At 46.9% G+C, this 20,395-nt stretch overlaps 1 long non-coding RNA gene across 1 annotated transcript in view; it reads right to left on the reverse strand.

Moving 5' to 3' along the window:
- Nucleotides 1–19,300, reverse strand: part of LOC147701085 (uncharacterized) — a 62,939-nt gene extending 43,639 nt beyond the window's left edge. Inside the window, exon 1 of the long non-coding RNA XR_015297430.1 lies at nt 19,232–19,300. This is a non-coding gene — a long non-coding RNA (uncharacterized LOC147701085). The remainder of the gene's footprint in view (nt 1–19,231) is intronic.
- Between the last annotated feature and the right edge of the window lie 1,095 nt (nt 19,301–20,395).

The raw sequence follows: 20,395 nt of genomic DNA on the forward strand, positions 1-20,395 counted from the left end.
TCTGAGTTGGATTCTAATTTTAGACCATATCTCAAAGCTAACAAGTGGCTCAACATCCGTCTCTTGACCTCTTACCTTTGTATCAATGTAACCCAATCAATAAATCGTAGTCATCTTAGTACCCGGCGTAGGAACACCTAAACAACAGTAACACAGAAAGGCTCAGCCGAGCTATTCAAAAGTGTTCTCTATTTAACTACAATGTTGCACACTCACATATTCTCACTCACCGGTGTGTCTTGTTTGATGTACCACCTCTCTGTGAATGGACAGAGATTTCTTATTAGGCACAAGTCGGATCTTATTTATGTGAAAGCAAAGAGCCGCGAAAAAAGTCGCTCTTACCTCGATTAGTTTTGGTGTTAGCGGGGGTTGTTGTTGAATATGCAGGTTTTTCTCCTAAAATGATAAGGAATCCTATTACTACTTGCTACTTGACGTCATTAAAAGAGTCCGAACTTGGTGTGTTAATTCTCACATTACCTTAAGGATAAGGAATCAATGAAGGGACCTGGAGTGAATTATTTCATGGTGTCCTGAAATGACAAAACGGAGTATCCATGTCATTTCCTATTACTTGCGAGGTGACCCTAGAGTAGTCTATTCCTATTGATACCATCGGAAGTTAGTAGTATTACCGTGATTCAGGACTTAGTTCCTCCGTGCTCCGGCTCCTGGGGGTCCGTATGCTCTCCAGTGCTCGTACGGCTCTATCTGTGTAAACGGAGCGTATTTACCTCACTTCCGGGTCGCGCCATCTTGGAGTGGGTTGTTTGTTTATTTTTCCACATCGGTCCAAACATCGACGTGCATTATATTTTCAAATAGCGGAATTATGGAACTAATATAGTAGCCAGGAGGTTGTATATATCATAAAATTAGTTGTGCTAATTGCACGGTGGTGCCGCCATCTTGGAGTGGGTTGGTGAATCGTCTCTGGGTATGTCAAGATAATGATTATTTCTTAATTTATTTCTGATATTGACCTGAAATCAACACATCTACGAAAGTTTGTACATCTCTGAAATTTCATTTAATCCTTCAGTTGCCGGGTTACTAAAGGGGCATTTGAAAGGCATCACTTTCAAACATAAGACAACTTCAGGGAGACATGAAACATTCACCAATTGTAAATCATGTTACGTCATTTATGGGATAACATGTCCATGTGACTTATTGTACGTGGGAAAAACCAATCAGGAGATAAAAACCCGAATCCAACAACATAAATCAAGAATAAAACGTAAGGTTCCTAATGCACCTTTAGTACAACATTGGCTAGCAAAAAATCATCTGGAAACTGATCTCCACTGGACGATGATAACAAAGGTCGAACAAGATAAGAGAGGAGGAGACCTTGAAGCCAAGTTATCACGCTATGAGGCAATGATGATTGTCAAATTCAACTCGGCAACTGAAGGATTAAATGAAATTTCTGAGATGTACAAACTTTCGAATGAGAAGTAAAACAATCAATAAAATTGAAGATTCATTGATCCCCTCACTTTATGTTTGAATCGATTGTGAGATGTTGATATGTTGAGAATTATCTAAGGGCAGCATTGGCGTTCTTTGTTTATTGATACACGTTCCTAAATGGCATAAACATCCCGCCTTATGATAAGGGGGGACGTCGATGCCATTGGAGACCGCATTGCCTCCATCGAGGATCAGGAGCAAGCCCGGGAAGAGGAGGTGGAGCATCTACAGCAAGAGATACTCCGGCTCAAGGCTCAACATAGCGATCTCCAGGCACACACAGAAGCCCTGGAGAATCGGTCTTGGCGAAACAACATCAGCGTTAAGGGAGTTCCCCCCTAAAGAAGAAGGTCCAGACATCACACAATACCTGCAGGGTCTCTTCAGGAGCATACTGGGCGCCCCCACCGGATATTTTGGCTTGCATTCCAGACTTTCAACTAAAAGCGTGTATACTACGTGCTGCCAGGGACAAGCAACGACTAAGATATCAGGCCCACTCCATACCTTTGTACCAGGACCTGGCTCTAATACCTCTTCAAAAGTGTTGGGTGTTCCGAGTGGCAAACACGAGTCTTCGAAATCAAGGAATACCGTATTCTTTGGGTCACCATTTCCGGCTGATTTTCATATGGAAGGGCAACCTCCTCCAGCTCAGATCCATGCAGGACACTTGCCAGGTGCTGGGCATTGAGAATCCAATTCATACACAAAACCTGATCCTGATATCTATAAGCTTTATATTCCTTTTCATCATCTGTTGTTTCGTGTGTGTGGGTTCACTTACTCCTATCACTCACTATGCCTCTTATAACAGACTGTGCTTATCTCTATGATGTCCTCGTAACAACCGTGTGTCTTCCCGTGTGTGTCTGCCCTACTCACTCTTAGGCGCTAATGTGTGTCCTCCAACAAGAGTAAAGGAAAAAGTGTGGGCAGGAGGAAGGAACCTCACGGGAGCAACCACCAGGGAACTGCTGACTGGTACTCGTCAGTATGTTCCACTTCTCATCATCGGCTCCTTCCCACCAAAAAGAAATAGAATTTCAAAAGAGGAAAAATACCAATGGGAAAAATAATAAACAACTCAAAAAAATGTAAATTGATACTTGTATAGCGCACTACTCACCCGCAAGGGTCTCAAGGCGCTTGTAAGAATACCGCTGTGGAACCCATCCTGGGCATCCCCAAGGTGGAGGTCAGGCATCCTTAGCTTTGTGGGGGCTGTTGTGGAGATTAAGCAAGCTATTGCCCAGAGTTGCTGAGTGGTACTCCATGATTGGAATAGGCACCGAGGCGAGAATTATCAGGTCCGTGGAATTTTTGAGCCCAAGACCCGCCGAGGCGGGGAATTGAACCCTGGTCCCGGGCTAGACTTCTGCATCAGGGTCTGCCGCTCTAACCATTGAGGCTTGCTCTCCCCACCTCTGCGAACGGGAACGGGAGCCCGATGAGAGATGGTGTACAGCACTATTGACGGTAAGAAGGCTGGACGACTGGGCAAACATAGGAGCGTGTGAGCATAGTAGAATAAGCCCATGTGGGCTATAGAGGCCACACACGCTATGAGTCGCGAGTGGATTAATGGAAAAATGGATAGGCTCACAAAGGGAATTGGAGCAAACTAGTGCGAGAAACGATGCAGGCACTCGTAGCAGTACCTACCAGGGGCATTGAGTACAAGGGATGCATGCACACATGGAAGTTAGGGGCGCGGGTGTTAGGAGCAATCCAACATACACTAACCCAATGCGCATTTGTAGGTTGACAATAAGTGACCGCAGCACACAGAAGGGGATCAACAAAGCGTACAAGTGTATGAAGACCCCAGGTATGCTGGCAGACACCTTTATGAAAGTAAATTACACCGCTTTCCCTGAAACAGTTGGCCCTTATAAAAATGTTAATGATATGGGCAACACACTTATGGTGTCACTCTATGCTTTTATTTTTGTATGTGGTGTCTTTGTGTCTGCAGATTTAACAACTGGCAGAGTCCAGAGCAGTATGGCAAAGAAAACCCCCAGCCCTGAAGAAGTTGCCGCCGAAAAAAGAGAGGCAACGAAACATGTTGGCTTCACATACTTCAAAAACGAAGCTCAACTGGAGAGTGTAGTTTTTAATAGGAGAGGTACCCAGCACAGAATAAAGCATATCAGAGAGCCAGGGTAATCTAACTCCATTTTTAAAAGGGTACCAGACTGATTAGCGGTCGTGGCGCCCCAGGGGAGTAGATGCACATGAATGCAATGAGGTTTTCACACTTTTGAGTTGTTTATTATTTTTCCCATTGCTATTTTTCCTCTTTTTAAAGTCTATTTCTTTTTGGTGGGAAGGAGCCGATGATGAGATGTGAAATATACTGACGAGTACCAGTCAGCAGTTCCCTGGTGGTTGCTCCCGTGAGGTTCCTTCCTCCCGCCCACACTTTTTCCTTTACTCTTGTTGGTGGACACACAGTAGCACCTGAGAGTGAGTAGGGCAGACACAAAGGGGAAGACACACGGTTGTTACGAGGACATCATAGAGATAAGCACACTCTGTTGTAAGAGGCATAGTGTGTGCTAGGAGTAAGTGAACTCACACACACGAAACAACAGATGATGAAAAGGAATATAAAGCTTATAGATATCAGGATCAGGTTTTGTGTAAGAATATGATATGAGTGGAGGGTACCTGAATCCGTAAATTCCCTCTGAGCTCCAATTTGATAGGACCATTGAGAATCCAATCCAGGAGGAGAAAGAGGGCCCCCAGACTAAAACTCCTCGAGAAAGATGGCATAAGCTCTACGGGAGGCGTAGCACAGAGCGAGCGACAAGACCGGACCCCAAGACCATGGCACAAGAAAGACTGGCAGTGCTGGAGACATTGTCGAAGGAGACATCCCTCCATGATGACACCGTGAACAACTGAGGGACAGATAAGTGACATTTGCAAGGATAGGTGGGCGGCAAAGAAGTCTGCGGGGAGCGTAGAGACACGGGGAGTGTAGAGACATGGGGAACTCGCCACACATGTTCCCAACTATTCCGACTTCCAAGGACGCGCACACACAAATGGCGGGCCCTGGACAATTTGAGGTTAATGGGCTTCTAAGCTGGGGTTGGGGAGGGGAGGGTGGAGAATGGGTATGCAGGTTGAAGGCGTTGAAGAGAGGATCAAGCGGCAATGGAGGCCGGGCAGACGTTGGGAGCTCAGGGGGAAAAGGGATCAAAGGGACCCAAATACTGGCCAAAGCTGGTGCACTCACTATGACACGCTATTTCCCAGCCCACACTGAAAATTCTCACTCTCAATGCGAGAGGTCTCAACAATCCCAATAAAAGGAGGTCCATCCTTTCCTACCTGGATAACATGGAGGCAGATGTGTGCCTCCTCCAGGAGACACAGCTCCTCTCCATAGATTGGCATAGAATGAGGTCACGACTCTTTCCCCAGCAGTTCTTTTCATCTACCCTGGATAAGAAGGCCGATGGCTATTTTAGTAGCCAAACGTTTTTAGGGGACAATGGGAGAAAAGGTGGCTGAAATCAAAGAGGTTGATGGGAGCAGGGCCATGGATAGCGTAGGTGTTAGCATGAGTATTTCAGATGCCGAAATTGTGTGGTAAACCGCCAGAGTTACTGCTCCCGCAATCACCCTTCACCCGATATACAATCAATCCAGGGGCTGCGTCAATTGCCTATAGATAGAAACGGCTCCTCCACACCCACAACCCACCTATACCAATAACCATTTCAAATACCAACCCCACCAGGGATGTTGCTAATAGGTTAAACAGGCCCAGGGGCTCGAATCAGAACAGGTTGTCTAGTACCTCGTGCATTAATGTTGAAGCCGCCCCAAGTATCAATGGCTAATCAGGATGTCCTGAGTCTGCCGCCCGCTGCTTGCCCTTATGTATTGGTACTGTCAGGAGTACCTACTTTAACCCCTTCCATGCTCATGACGAGCTCAGCTCGTCATGCAGTACACTGCTTGTGTGCTCATGACGAGCTGAGCTCGTCATGATCCATGGAATTTAACAATTTCCTGCACAGGAGGGGAATTGCTGTAGAAGTCAAGGTGTTAAAGAGGGATAAGCATGAGTCATGGGACCAGCTACGCAATAAATGTGCAGACTGACTATCAAGGCATAGAAGCGTCCATGTATCCTAAATAAAGGTTATTTTTATGGCACGCAGGTTTGGGTGAGTCAGTGCATCTACAAAAAATATAGGAGGGGACAGTATTGTAATGAACTTTCGCAGACCTTCTTTGGTGAGACACCTACTAGGGGCTTGCTAATTCATTACACCTAATAGTGCTAACATACGCGCACTACCCCTTGGTTATTTCTACAAACCAAGTCATGCTCCTTTCACCAACAATTCCTCTTGATTACTACCTCTAATAGGTTCGAGGCCTTGTCTGGATTAGAGACCCAAGACTGACTATCAACTTTTGGGGAAAATACTGATCCTGCTATTAGGTTACCTCTTGCCATGCCAGTAACTGAGTGTACTATTCCCACAACCCACTTATCCCCACTATGCAAACGAAGGCCTCAGCAAGTTCAGACCTCCGTATCTTAAGCTGGAATGTTGCAGGGTTGTACTCTAAACTTCACCAGCCAGATTGGGACCAAGATATCCTTTTATTTCAGGAAACATGGACCACACAAGAATTGCATATTGAGGGGTTTGAATGCCATAATATCCTAGCAACAACCCCCAACCAGGGTCGACCATTTGGGGGTTTATCAATCTGGGTCAACATTAAGACAGGGGGGTGCATAAAAACTGTACATATAGACAACAATAATATTTTAGGCATATTATTTAATAGGGGAATTTCCTTTTGGATAATTCATTTTTATAACAATGATTTTCATTCTGTTCCAAATATGCATTTTATGAATTTGTTTAATTTTATTGCATCTGTTGGAAAATGCAAAGACTCCATTAAGTCAGTAGGAATCTGTCTTGGGGTGATTTTAATGCTAAGCTAACTTACTCATGGTCAAGCAAATATTCACATAGCAGCAGACAAACATGCAAAAGGGGTAGAGAGCTAATGGACCATTTGAACACCCTTAACTTAATTAATGTTATGGAAATTGATGCAACTACAAAAGATAATGCCCCCCCTGAACCGACATTCAGAGGGAGGGTCTGTTCATCTGAAATTGATAATGTTTTTTTATCTCCCCCGCTTTAGAAGCAAGCTTGCTTAAAGCCGAAATTATGGCCACAATCTTTGGGGACCATAACCCAATACAAGTAACGTTACGGATGTCTCTAGTTCCAACGCCTCAGACAGAATGTGGTGCTGGAGATCTATCACCATCCACAGATAACCGCAGACTGGTATGGCGAGGCATTAATTATGCAGACCGATTCAGTTCTATGGGTAGTGGAAACATGAATCTTATTAACATCTGTTTAGAGGCCCTGTTGCACACCCAGTGGCTATCAGCGCCTTTACCGAACTCAGTGGAGCCATTAAATCCTTGCTGTCTAAACCCATTTGTACAGTACTGCGCGAGCCTAGATGGTTCAATCAGCAGTGCTCAATTGCCCACAGGAAGCTCCGCAAGGCCCTATCTCAAAGCCCTAGGTGTAATGATTTAGTCAAGTCCTTAAGGTTGACATATAAGTAGGCTATTGCTAATAGGAAGGAACAGTTATTAGGTGAGCACTGGGATGCGCTCAATGGGACAACCGTTCACTCCCATCAGATGCAACATAATGAGCGCTACCTGGGAAAGTCACTTTTCCACTATTTACCAAGAGCCTGCTTTTTAATCCGACCCTTTTATTAATAGGGTGCCCCTGGAGTCTCATTATCAATAAACGAGGTTGAGGAGGCTATACGTCAGAGTGCGGGCAATAAAACACCATGCTCTGATGGGTTGGCCATCGATCTTATTAAACATAAACCAGATTTCTGGGACCCACTGTTGTTAAATATTTTTAATATTCTAATCAGTGCCTAACTGCCGAAGACATGGTCTACTAGCACGATCGTTTCCATTTTTAAAAAGGGCGATTGCACATAACCTTGTTGCTGTAGACCAATCTCCTTCATAGATAACACCCTTAAAATTTTAGGCAGCGTTTTATACACAAAAATTTTAACCTGGACAGAGGACAAGCCTAGGTAACAATGAGGCGCAGTCGGTAGTGCTGACTATGAGTGTGTTCTTTCACTTTCAATTGACGGGGCTACCCCCCTTTAGTCTGGTGAAATCCAAAAACGGGATTCAAGTCGATCTTCTCATGACACAGACTTTTCAGGTGAAAAAATTGTCAATGTTTGCTGAGGCCCTTCAAAATAGTTACCCAGCTCCAAAAATGAGGGTCAACGAACATTCATTGCAAAGACAGTTTTGATGAGATGCACACCTTTTTTGTTATTTGCTTCTAGCTTTCTCCATATTCATTCATTTTCAACCTTTGTTCGGCGTGCAAGCTTGCTCCGCGCTCCGCCCATTGCACTGCAATTGTGAAACCAAACTGAAGAGGAGCCAATTATGCCCCCGCCAAGCTGCACAGCTGTGCCTTCAAATAAGTCCAATAAATCACTCATGTTATACTTCTGTTAATCCATATTTACTCTATTTTTATCAATCTTTTTATCCTTTGTTTTCTTCGACTTTTTTTTAATCATTTTATTTCTTTGTCAACGTCTTTTCACAACAACACAGGAGAAACGTGTTTCCACAGGTCACAATTTATTCAAGAACACCCAATGCATTTCGGGATTACCCTTCGTAAGGGGTTTATCTGGGGAAAAATATATACAGAACTATCAATAAAATCCAACTTCTAAGTTTCTGTACATAAGCATCAAGCCAAGTGTAAAGCGTCATTTATCAGTGCTATCTACTACAACAGTCAAACAGTGTGCAACATTTCATTGCTCATTTTTCAAACTCCACAGCTCGGTCACAAAACCCTCCTCAATTTAATACATCACGTGGCTCCCTTTTTGGTGTGGAAACTAAACCGTTAATATAATTTACATGTTAGTGGATTGGCAATCGCATCCTTTGGGGAAAATTTTAAGTACATCAAGACCCCCAGTTTCCCCCTGAGCCCTCCATCTAATCTCTGTTCTAGTTTAAGCAATCGAAGAATTAAACCCCATACACGCTTACCGTGACTAGTGTTTGTAGGCTATTTAAAAGCATCATTATAATCCGCTTTACGCGTTTTATCAGAACTTTTCCGTACCATCTCACGGTCTATCTGTGGTTACCCCCGCACTCCTTTACAATCAGTGTCATGATCAGGGGTGTCCATAGATAAAGGGCTTACAGATTCGTATTGGTAAAGAGCCAGGTCTTCAAGGCCTTACAGAATGAGTTTCCAGAATCGAAATTGAAAGCGGAAGGGAGTTCAACAAATTGTCTGCAGCAAGCGAAAAGGACCTCCCCCATCTAGATTTTCTGAATATAGGCACAGTCACCGAATTACTTTAAACTCAATTCTCCGACCCAAAGGAAGCCAAGGAAGGCTCTTGATGGTAGCCGCAACAGAGTGGAATTTAGGAGGACCCATCACCAGCCTGGCAGTAGCATTCTGCACAAGTTGGAGCCGGTGTAGGAGACCCCTATTGATCCCTACATAAAGGGCATTGCAGTAATCCAATCTGGACAACACAAGGGCTATCACTGCCTGTTTCCACGCGGAGGTGGAGAGAAATTGACATATCTTTCTGAGGGTTCTTATCATTCCGAAGCAGGTGGAGACAAGGAGAGGCAGGTATCAACCATGATGCCTAGATTTTTGGCACTGAAGTCAGGGCGAGGGCAAGATCCAAGCGTATCTGGCCTCCAGGCCCTGGACCAAATCTCCTGATTGTCTCCGAAAAGTAAAATCTGAGTTTTATCCCCATTGAGTCTTAGATAGTTGTCTGCCATCCATGCAGCTACCGCCTGCATGCAGCTTTAAAAATTTGCCGCTGAAGCTTCAACACTCTCAGGGATGGTAATCATGATTTGAGTGTCATCAGCATAGGATAACACTTCTAGGCCAAAAGATCTTACAACCCTGGCAAGCGGGGCTACATAAAGGTTAAAAGGGTGGGACGCAATGAGGATCCCTGGGGAACTCCACAGAAAAGCCGTTTAGGAGCAGAAAGGAATTGACCCATCGCATCTCTTTGAGCCTGTTCCGTAAGGAAAGATAATAATAATAATAATAATAATAATAGGGGGTCTTATAGAGCGCTTGGTGACGCACCACGGCGTGTCCCTGCGCTGAAAAGCAAGTGCTACCAGGAAAGTACCGGGACAGGGACCCAACTACCGGGCAAATAGGAAGGTTTTTAACTTGGCTCTAAAGGTGCGCTCTGAAGGTTCCAGGCGCAGTGCCACAGGAAGTTTGTTCCAGCTTGAGGCCGCCAGATACCTAAAGGATCTGCTGCCCATCCGTACTTTAGATACCTTAGGAATGGATAGGCGCCCCGAGCCAGAAGATCTGAGATCACGGGGGGCTCGTATTGTGTTAGCAGGCCATGCAGAGGGAGAGGAGCCCTGCTGTTAACAATCCGGTGGCATGTGCATAGTGCTTTGAATTCCACCCTGCTTCTCACCGGAAGCCAGTGCAGGGCCTGGAGCGCAGCTTTAGATGATGCTCTTCTGGGTAATTTTGGATACCAGCCGCGACGCAGCGTTCTGCAGGACCTGCAGGCGGCTCAGGTTCTTCTCAAGAGTCCCCAGATAGAGCAGGCTGCCGTAGTCCATCTTGGACGTGACTAGTGCATGCACTAGAGTTTGACGGGCTTTGATTGGCAGAAGCTCCAAGACCTTCCTAAGGCTCTTAAGAATCCCGAAACAGGCACCAACTACCCGGTTCACCTGGGGTCCAAAAGTCAGCTTAGAGTCGAACCAAACTCCCAAATTCCTCGCCTCCTGGCAGGGAATTGGTGCTAGTCCCAGGCAAGGAGGCCACCACGCCGACGTCCAAGCTGCTTGGTCTCCCCCCACCACCAGCACCTCAGTCTTGCCTCCGTTGAGTTTAATATTTACAAAAAGGGGTGGTGAGGGACAGAGTCTCTGAATTAAGCAGAAAGCTCTCACCCAGTCAAAAGATCAGGGCTAGATCCAACACCGTTTTTTAGCTCACTGCACCATCCCAGTTTCAGAACCTGGCTGTATGCAAATTAGTCTGTTCCTGTCCCAGTGCATGATGGGAACAGGACAAACCAAACTACAGAAGCCAATTCTTACACTGGGAAGGAAACAAGCTCCCGGGGACCGGTTTCTGGCATTACAGCCGTCTTCGGCCCGGTTTGCTTGAATCCTGATGGTGCAATGAGCAAGGGTCTCACATCTGAGAATACCCTTCCACGCTTAGGGAGGACAAAAATATTTACAAAAAGGGGTGGTGAGGGACAGAGTCTCTGAATTAAGCAGAAAGCTCTCACCCAGTCAAAAGATCAGGGCTAGATCCAACACCGTTTTTTAGCTCACTGCACCATCCCAGTTTCAGAACCTGGCTGTATGCAAATTAGTCTGTTCCTGTCCCAGTGCATGATGGGAACAGGACAAACCAAACTACAGAAGCCAATTCTTACACTGGGAAGGAAACAAGCTCCCGGGGACCGGTTTCTGGCATTACAGCCGTCTTCGGCCCGGTTTGCTTGAATCCTGATGGTGCAATGAGCAAGGGTCTCACATCTGAGAATACCCTTCCACGCTTAGGGTGGACAAAAATATTTACAAAAAGGGGTGGTGAGGGACAGAGTCTCTGAATTAAGCAGAAAGCTCTCACCCAGTCAAAAGATCAGGGCTAGATCCAACACCGTTTTTTAGCTCACTGCACCATCCCAGTTTCAGAACCTGGCTGTATGCAAATTAGTCTGTTCCTGTCCCAGTGCATGATGGGAACAGGACAAACCAAACTACAGAAGCCAATTCTTACACTGGGAAGGAAACAAGCTCCCGGGGACCGGTTTCTGGCATTACAGCCGTCTTCGGCCCGGTTTGCTTGAATCCTGATGGTGCAATGAGCAAGGGTCTCACATCTGAGAATACCCTTCCACGCTTAGGGTGGACAAAAATATTTACAAAAAGGGGTGGTGAGGGACAGAGTCTCTGAATTAAGCAGAAAGCTCTCACCCAGTCAAAAGATCAGGGCTAGATCCAACACCGTTTTTTAGCTCACTGCACCATCCCAGTTTCAGAACCTGGCTGTATGCAAATTAGTCTGTTCCTGTCCCAGTGCATGATGGGAACAGGACAAACCAAACTACAGAAGCCAATTCTTACACTGGGAAGGAAACAAGCTCCCGGGGACCGGTTTCTGGCATTACAGCCGTCTTCGGCCCGGTTTGCTTGAATCCTGATGGTGCAATGAGCAAGGGTCTCACATCTGAGAATACCCTTCCACGCTTAGGGTGGACAAAAATATTTACAAAAAGGGGTGGTGAGGGACAGAGTCTCTGAATTAAGCAGAAAGCTCTCACCCAGTCAAAAGATCAGGGCTAGATCCAACACCGTTTTTTTAGCTCACTGCACCATCCCAGTTTCAGAACCTGGCTGTATGCAAATTAGTCTGTTCCTGTCCCAGTGCATGATGGGAACAGGACAAACCAAACTACAGAAGCCAATTCTTACACTGGGAAGGAAACAAGCTCCCGGGGACCGGTTTCTGGCATTACAGCCGTCTTCGGCCCGGTTTGCTTGAATCCTGATGGTGCAATGAGCAAGGGTCTCACATCTGAGAATACCCTTCCACGCTTAGGGTGGACAAAAATATTTACAAAAAGGGGTGGTGAGGGACAGAGTCTCTGAATTAAGCAGAAAGCTCTCACCCAGTCAAAAGATCAGGGCTAGATCCAACACCGTTTTTTAGCTCACTGCACCATCCCAGTTTCAGAACCTGGCTGTATGCAAATTAGTCTGTTCCTGTCCCAGTGCATGATGGGAACAGGACAAACCAAACTACAGAAGCCAATTCTTACACTGGGAAGGAAACAAGCTCCCGGGGACCGGTTTCTGGCATTACAGCCGTCTTCGGCCCGGTTTGCTTGAATCCTGATGGTGCAATGAGCAAGGGTCTCACATCTGAGAATACCCTTCCACGCTTAGGGTGGACAAAATTATTTACAAAAAGGGGTGGTGAGGGACAGAGTCTCTGAATTAAGCAGAAAGCTCTCACCCAGTCAAAAGATCAGGGCTAGATCCAACACCGTTTTTTAGCTCACTGCACCATCCCAGTTTCAGAACCTGGCTGTATGCAAATTAGTCTGTTCCTGTCCCTTTCTCACTGCTCCATCAGGATTCAAGCAAGCCGGGCCGAAGAAGGCTGAAATGCCAGAAACCGGTCCCCGGTAGCTTGTCTCCTTTCTGGTGAAGAATTGGTTTGGTAGTTTAGTCTGCCCTGTTCCCATGATGCACTGGGCCAGGGACAGACTGATTTGCATATAGCCAGGTTCTGAGCTGGGATGGGGCAGTGAGATAAATAATGGTGATGGATCAAGCCCTGATCTTTGGACTGGGTAAGAGTGGTCTGTTTAACTCAGACACTCTGTTCATCACCACCCCCTTTTTGTAAATCGTTTTTGGCCACTATAGGTGTGGCAGGGTATACTCAGACATGAGTCCCTTTCTCACTGCTCCATCAGGATTCAAGCAAGCCGGGCCGAAGAAGGCTGAAATGCCAGAAACCGGTCCCCGGTAGCTTGTCTCCTTTCTGGTGAAGAATTGGTTTGGTAGTTTAGTCTGCCCTGTTCCCATGATGCACTGGGCCAGGGACAGACTGATTTGCATATAGCCAGGTTCTGAGCTGGGATGGGGCAGTGAGATAAATAACGGTGATGGATCAAGCCCTGATCTTTGGACTGGGTAAGAGTGGTCTGTTTAACTCAGACACTCTGTTCATCACCACCCCCTTTTTGTAATCCGTTGAGTTTAAGGCAATTGGCAGACATCCAGGCAGCAAGATCTTGCATGCATGCTCTGAAGATGTCTGCCGCGAGACTTGGTGCTCGCGAGAGGGAGATGACCAGCTGCGTGTCGTCGGCGTACGACACCATGCTCATGCCGTGACTCTCCACTATGGTAGCAACCGGGGCAACATACAAATTAAAAAGGGTTGGACTCAGGGATGAGCCCTGCGGCACCCCCTGGTCCAAGGCAACTCGCTCGGAGTAGCAGTCGCCCTGCCTGACTTGAAAACCTCGGCCAGAAAGAAATGATTGGATCCATTTCACCGCTGCCCCTCCTACTCCCCCTTTGTTCAGACACTGTAGCAAGATGGAATGTGCTACAGTGTCGAACGCAGCGCTAAGATCCAAAAGGATCAGGGCCATAGTCTGGCCCTCATCGGCACCCTTCCTAATGGTTTCGGAAGCCATGAGGAGCGCTGACTCCGTCGAATGTCGGGGCCGAAATCCAAACTGGGTGGGGTGTAGCCGGTTAGTGTCTTCTACATAATGCATTAACTGCATATTCGCCACCTTCTACGCCACTTTGGAGAAGTAGGGTAGAAGGGAGATGGGACGCAGGTTGTCCAGTTTCTCGAAGCTGATATTCGGCTTCTTGTGGAGGGGAAGCACCACGGCTTGTTTCCATTCCTCTGGCATGGTGCTGGACCTAAAGGAGACATCCATCAGATGCCTAATGTAAGGTTCTAGCGTTGTCAGGCTGTCCCCCAGCCGCTTGGGTGATTCTGGGTCCCGTGGAGAGCCTGATTTCACAGATCTACATATTTTAATCAGGTCGTCTGCTGGGGGGGGGGTGAAATTAAGCAGTAGATTTTGTCCACCTGCCTCTCTAGCAGATGCTTCAAACTCTCCCTCTACCTTGGGTTGGGTAGGGAAAGCTGAATAAATTTTAGACACTTTGTCACCAAAGTAGTCAGCAATACGATTACAGGCGGCAACTGAGCAGACTTCCAATCCTACTGAGGACTTGGGGACAGTCAGGGATTTATAGACACTAAACAGTTCTTTAGCTGAGTTATCAGCACCCAAGATCCTGTCTGCATATTAAGCAGTTTTCGCTGTCCTAATCAGGTTATGATACGCTCGTCTCATGACGAGATATCTCTCTCTCGCCAGGCTGTCATAGGCTGCTCTCCACTGCCTTTCTGTCCGCTTGCAGTCCCTCTTGGCGCCTCGTAGTTTCTCATTGAACCACGGTGCCGTTCTCTGTTTACGGCCGCTCTCCTTCGGTCGGCCTAATGGGGCCGTACGATCCAGTGCAGCCGTGATACGGTCGTTAAGCAACTCGTTTGCCGTATCCGCGTCATCGCCTCCAGGAGGGCCCCCTGCGATAAGAGCCTCATTGAACTCTGGCAAGGAGAACCTGGCCCATTTACGCCTGGGGTAGTTGAGGGGCAGGGGGTGTGACACCTTGTGTTTAGGGAGATGAATTTCAAATGGCACCATGAAATGGCCTGTCCAGGGGAAGGGCTCGGGGGGCGCCACTGTGACATCCTCCCAATTTGCAAAGACCGGGTCGAGCAAGTGGCCATGCTGATGTGTTGGAAGCTGACCCTTTAACTCGAGCTGTAAGGCCTGAAGTTCTTGACAAAACTCCATCGCTCCTGTGTCTGACAGATCCTCTAAGTGCATGTTAAAGTCTCCGAGTAACAGAAACTTGTCTCTCCGTAGTGCTGTCTCCGTGACATACTCTAGTAGGTTCCCTTTAAACCTTGCCAGTGGTCCCGGGGGACGGTAGATTAGATAGCCCTTCACTGTGGTACCCCCATTAATTTTTATGGTAAAAACCCCAGCCTCGCTACCCGCCAAAGGGACTAATTCCAATTGACAAGCAAACTGTTGTTTAAAAGCAATCGCTATGCCCCCCCCCTCTGTCCTCGAGTCTGTCCAGTCTCACCATCAGATATTCTTCTGGCAAAGCCTGAATGATGTCGGGGTCCGAGTGAGCATCCAACCACGTTTCCGTGAGGAAGAGCAAGTCTAATTGTCTATCCACAAAAGGATCGTATCTGTTGTGCTTGTGGCATCGCAACAATCTCACGTTAAGCAGGCCACAGGACAAGGTGGAACTGCCCCGGGTATCAGCTGTCAGTGTGCTAAAACAAAATTGACAGTGCCTGCACCCTCCCTCTTCCCCTATCTTTAAACTATGAAGGCCCGGCATGCAGGTAGAGGTGGAAAGACTTACAAGATCGCTCCTACTCCAACACACTCGTTTGTCTGGACCAGGGATGGGGGCCCTGGGCCGTGTCCGGCCGCGGACGGGTGCAGACGGGCTAGGCTTAGGTGCGGCTTTGGCGCGCGCACGACGCGCCCGCTGCTCCAGCCCGCTGCGCCGTCTGGCCATGACGCACATTATATAGTGTTGTGAGGAGGGTGGGAGGCCGGCGCGACTAGAGCGCTCCCCCAGCCACACCTAAGATGGCGCCCACCACCGCCAGACGCCGGCTCTAAAATCGGCTGGGCGAGGCAGGGAAGAAGATTCAGAGTGTGTGAAGGGTGTCAGAGTGCCTAAAAATATATTTCCCCAATTATCATAGAATAAAAGCCCCCAATGCTAAAATAGCAGAACGATGCCCAAATGCTTCCTAAAAAGTCCAAGTGCCTCCTAAAATGGTAAAAGGTATTCCCCACACAGTAAAATCAAGCAGCAACCTCGCAACCCTAGTTGCACTCACTAGGTAGAGCTTCGAAAGGCAACGCAGCCGCCGAGAAGCCCAACTAAATACTCAGGGAGGGCGGGAGGCCGGCGCGACTAGAGCGCTCCCCCAGCCACACCTAAGATGGCGCCCACCGCCGCCAGACGCCGGCTCGAAAATCGGCTGGGCGAGGCAGGGAAGAAGATTCAGAGCGTGTGAAGGGTGTCAGAGTGCCTAAAAATATATTTCCCCAATTATCATAGAATAAAAGCCCCCAATGCTAAAATAGCAGAACGATGCCCAACTGCTTCCTAAAAAGTCCAAGTGCCTCCTAAAATGGTAAAAGGTATTCCCCACACAGTAAAATCAAGCAGCAAGCTCGCAGCCCTAGTTGCACTCACTAGGGTGAGCTTTGAAAGGCAACACGGCCGCCGATGTGAGCACATTAAGGGCGGAGCACTCAATCCCTATTTCCCGGAGCCTCCCAGCCAATCTAAGGGGAGAGATGGTATCGAAGACTGCCGCTAGGTCCAGAAGGGTCAGTAAGGTGGTGTGACCTGCGTCGATCTGTTGTCGAATGTTGTTAAAAACAACGGTTAACGCCGTCTCGGTACTGTGCTCACTTCTGAACCCATGTTGAGGGCCATCGAGCAACTGATGATCCTCCAGATAGGTGCTAAGATGGAGGTTCCGGTGTTTTTCCAAGATTTTAGCTGGGACGGGCAACAGAAAATTAAACTGTAGTTCTTTAGTTCCGCTGGATCCAGACAGGGCTTCTTTAAGAGAGGTTTAACCACGGCCGTTTTCCAGGCAGTGGGATACTGGCCAGAAGTAATAATGGCATTAGGAACTACGGTCAAAGTAGGAACAATAGCCTCCATTCCTAGTTTCAGGTTCTTCAGGGGACAGAGCTCCATAGGGGAGACAGATCTAACTCCACTTAACATCCGCTCCGTGTCTTCTTGAAGTATAGGGGGAAAGGCGCTCAAGCGGCAATCCTTTGGAGAAGCTACAAGAGAATCCGAAGGACGATCGGCGTTTGACCCTCCGACATTGGATATCTCCAGGGAGGAATATATGTCCTTGATTTTGTCATAAAAAAGCATGCCTTTTTATCACATAGCTCCTGGGAGACTTCGGTGTTTGCAGAGACCGAGGGGGCTAGGAGGGAATTAATCATAGTGAAGAGTTCCCTCTGGGATTTGATGGATTTCGTCATCTTAGAATAGTGGAAAACCTTTTCCTCATTAATAGCTAGCCTATATTCCTTCAATCTGAGTTTATGCAGGTCCCTTTCGGCTGGGATAAGCTCACAGCGCCATATTCTTTCCTGCTCTCACCGTACCTGCCTACGGTTTCTCAACCTTTCGGTGAACCAGGGCGCCGAAGGGTGTTTTCTGGCCACATAAGGCTCCTTAAGAGTGGCAAGAGAGTCCAGAGCCACCAAGAGCCAGTTGGAAAAATCATCATAGATTGAGTTAACATCCAGGTGGGGGACACAGCAATAATTGTGAAGATCTTCCTTATTTATGCGGCTTCGGTTTCTCTTCATCTCCACCCTGTTCTTAAAATTGGTATCAGGGTGAGATTCTGCAATTCGCAGAAAAAATGGAATGGCGTAATGATGAGACCAAGAGAGTGGGATGGGATCATTCACCTCTATCCTAGGATCGTTAGAGAAGATCCCGTCCAGAATGTGTCCCGCCGTATGAGAGGGGCTCCTCACCAGCTGAAGAAGGCCACAGGAGTCCATAGCTTCCAGGTAAACCTGCGTTTCAGAGCACAGACTTTTCTCCAAATGGAAGATAAAACCATCCAAAAGAGTGACAGAGGATCTAGCCAAATAAGGCTCAATCCGATTGCTGAAGTCCTGATTAAACATTCCTCTGGGTCCAGGAGGTCGGTAGCTGACCACTCCCACAAAACTATCAATGCGTAGGATCTTCAAGGAGAAATATAGGTCTTGGTAGGGATCTGAGGGAGTGGTGAGGGCCTCAGTGAAGCACGAGAAGGTGTCTTTATAAAGTACTCCCAAACCCCCCTATCAAATGTGGACAGAGCATACTGTGAGGGGATGGCCTCCACCAGGTCAGGCTCTGAGCAATCACTAGCCCAGGTTTCAGTAATAAATACCCAATCAGGCCTACGGGAGGAGACAAAATCATTAAATTCTGCTCTATGTTTAATCAGAGATCAGGAGATACCCTTAAAAGGACTGTTTCATGGGTAAGGGTAGGGCTGACATGTTTCCCCTTGGGTTTTTTAGCTACCCCCAATGAAATGACTGTCTTACAGCTAACACACTCATATAGCCCAATGCTCACAGTTCATCGACCTGCAGTGCACATCCTTCTATCCTTCTCTCCTTGAAGCTCAAAGAGCTGTCCTCTCGGGTAAACAAGGGGCTTACCAGGGTCTACGATAAAAAGGACAGCGTCCCTGGCACAAGGCATAAACTTGGCACAGACGGACACAGACTGGCGTGCTTTTGGCGCGCCTGCTGCGTGCGTTCACTGCGCGTCCGGCCCGGCATTCAGATTAAATAGCTGGGCCATTCAGGAACAACTAGAGCGCTGCCCATCGATCTGGGACAGGAAGTGGAGTAGAGCAGCAAGAGTGAAACACTCACTTCCCTCATACAGTTGGCGAGCAGTGGTGGACCGGGGAAGGAGCAAAAGACCCCCCCATCTCCCTCCCCGAGATGAAGAAAAAAGCAGAAGAGCGCCTAGAGAGAATGCAGTAACCTCACACAAGTAAGCAATTATAATAGTTTTTAAAACATTCCCCCCATTAGAACGCACACAATGATTCAATAAAATTTTAAAATCACAGTCACTTTCTAAACGCAGTAGCAGCGCAACAGCATGGCATCTCTAATCAGGGTGAACCACCATCACGTGGTGTAGAGGAGGAGACAAATGTGATAATAGTTAAGAAACTACTAGGCAAAACTGACCTAAAAAGGAACTGGGCCTGCACTGCACCCCCCAATAGGTTCCAAGAGTGGAATGTGGCAACATCATGTTATTATCAGAAGTTTGATAACAACAAGAATAGTGCACAGAGAGAGTCAAAAGTTGAAGTAAAGAGACAAAAAAAAACAGAGATCAAGAAAGGGAAGAGAGAAAGAAGAAACAGGGGAAAAGGAAACATAGAGTTATAGGAATCCTTACCTGACAATTATTTTTTTGTTCCCCCAAGGGTGGCAGCCACGCTGCACTGCCTGTCATCCCAGAATACCTTGAAAGGAAGTAAAGAAATAATTTTGCATCAGACGACAATCACACTCCATCACATTTTACAAATAACTGTCCTGGATTTACAAAACAACCGAGCCCAGGGAGAACCAGAGTCTGACTTTAGCCTCCTTTAACCCCTTCCATGCTCATGACGGAACGGTTCCGTCATGAGCATAAGGTGGCCTGTGCTTATGACGGAACCGTTCCGTCATGGTTCCATAGGCCCAATGGAACGCTCAGCACCGGGGGAAAATCCGCGCAGCACAGAAGGGGTTAACAGCTATTGCTGTGAATGTTCCCCAATTAACCGCCGTGTTCGGCTGTTAACTGTTCAAGTTTCACAGCAACAGCTTTGAAACAAAGTTTTCAGAGTACTGGAGGTGTTTCAACCCCCTCGGTCTCTGGGACACCGTTGTTTTATTGATTAACACATTCTGCCCTCATGGGGCAAACAGTGCAATGACCTTATAGTCAGCCGTCGCTGGCAATACTGCCCATTAAAGGACCGCTCCCTTGGTAAAGGCCCTTGCCTTTGGAGCTACATCAAGCATCAAAGCTATATTAAAGGTTTCAAATAATTACTGAAGGCATAAACATGGTTACTCAGTCAGAGAAATAATTATCATAACATTTGCAGGAGGATCACATAAAGGTAACCTCTAAAGTATATCAAAAGACAGACTCAGAAATAACTCTCGATGTAAAGTCAATAGACAAACCACACACAACAAATGTGTGCTGAGATATAAGAAAACATTTTTTTTATAATATCAAATAGCAAACTTATATAGAATCTGCTCAGTTAGGAATCAAGGGAAAGTTCTAAAGTTTTTAGACAGAGAGAACACATTATTGACATGGTTCACGATGAGGTAAAAATGACAGCAATCAATGAATGTTCTTGAAACATGGCACAACAAAATGTAATTTAATAAACCACACCTACAAAATGAATAATTAATTGTGACTCTTCCCCAAAAAGCCACAAGTCATTTTACAAGGTAATTCCCTAACATAATAACTGGATCTTAGTCACAGTATACGTTTCTGGCCATTCATCATTGACCCAATTTGTACGGGAACATTTACTGACAGCTT

The sequence above is a fragment of the Lissotriton vulgaris genome, chromosome 7 (assembly GCF_964263255.1).
Source record: "Lissotriton vulgaris chromosome 7, aLisVul1.2, whole genome shotgun sequence".
NCBI classification, from domain to species: Eukaryota; Metazoa; Chordata; class Amphibia; order Caudata; family Salamandridae; genus Lissotriton; species Lissotriton vulgaris.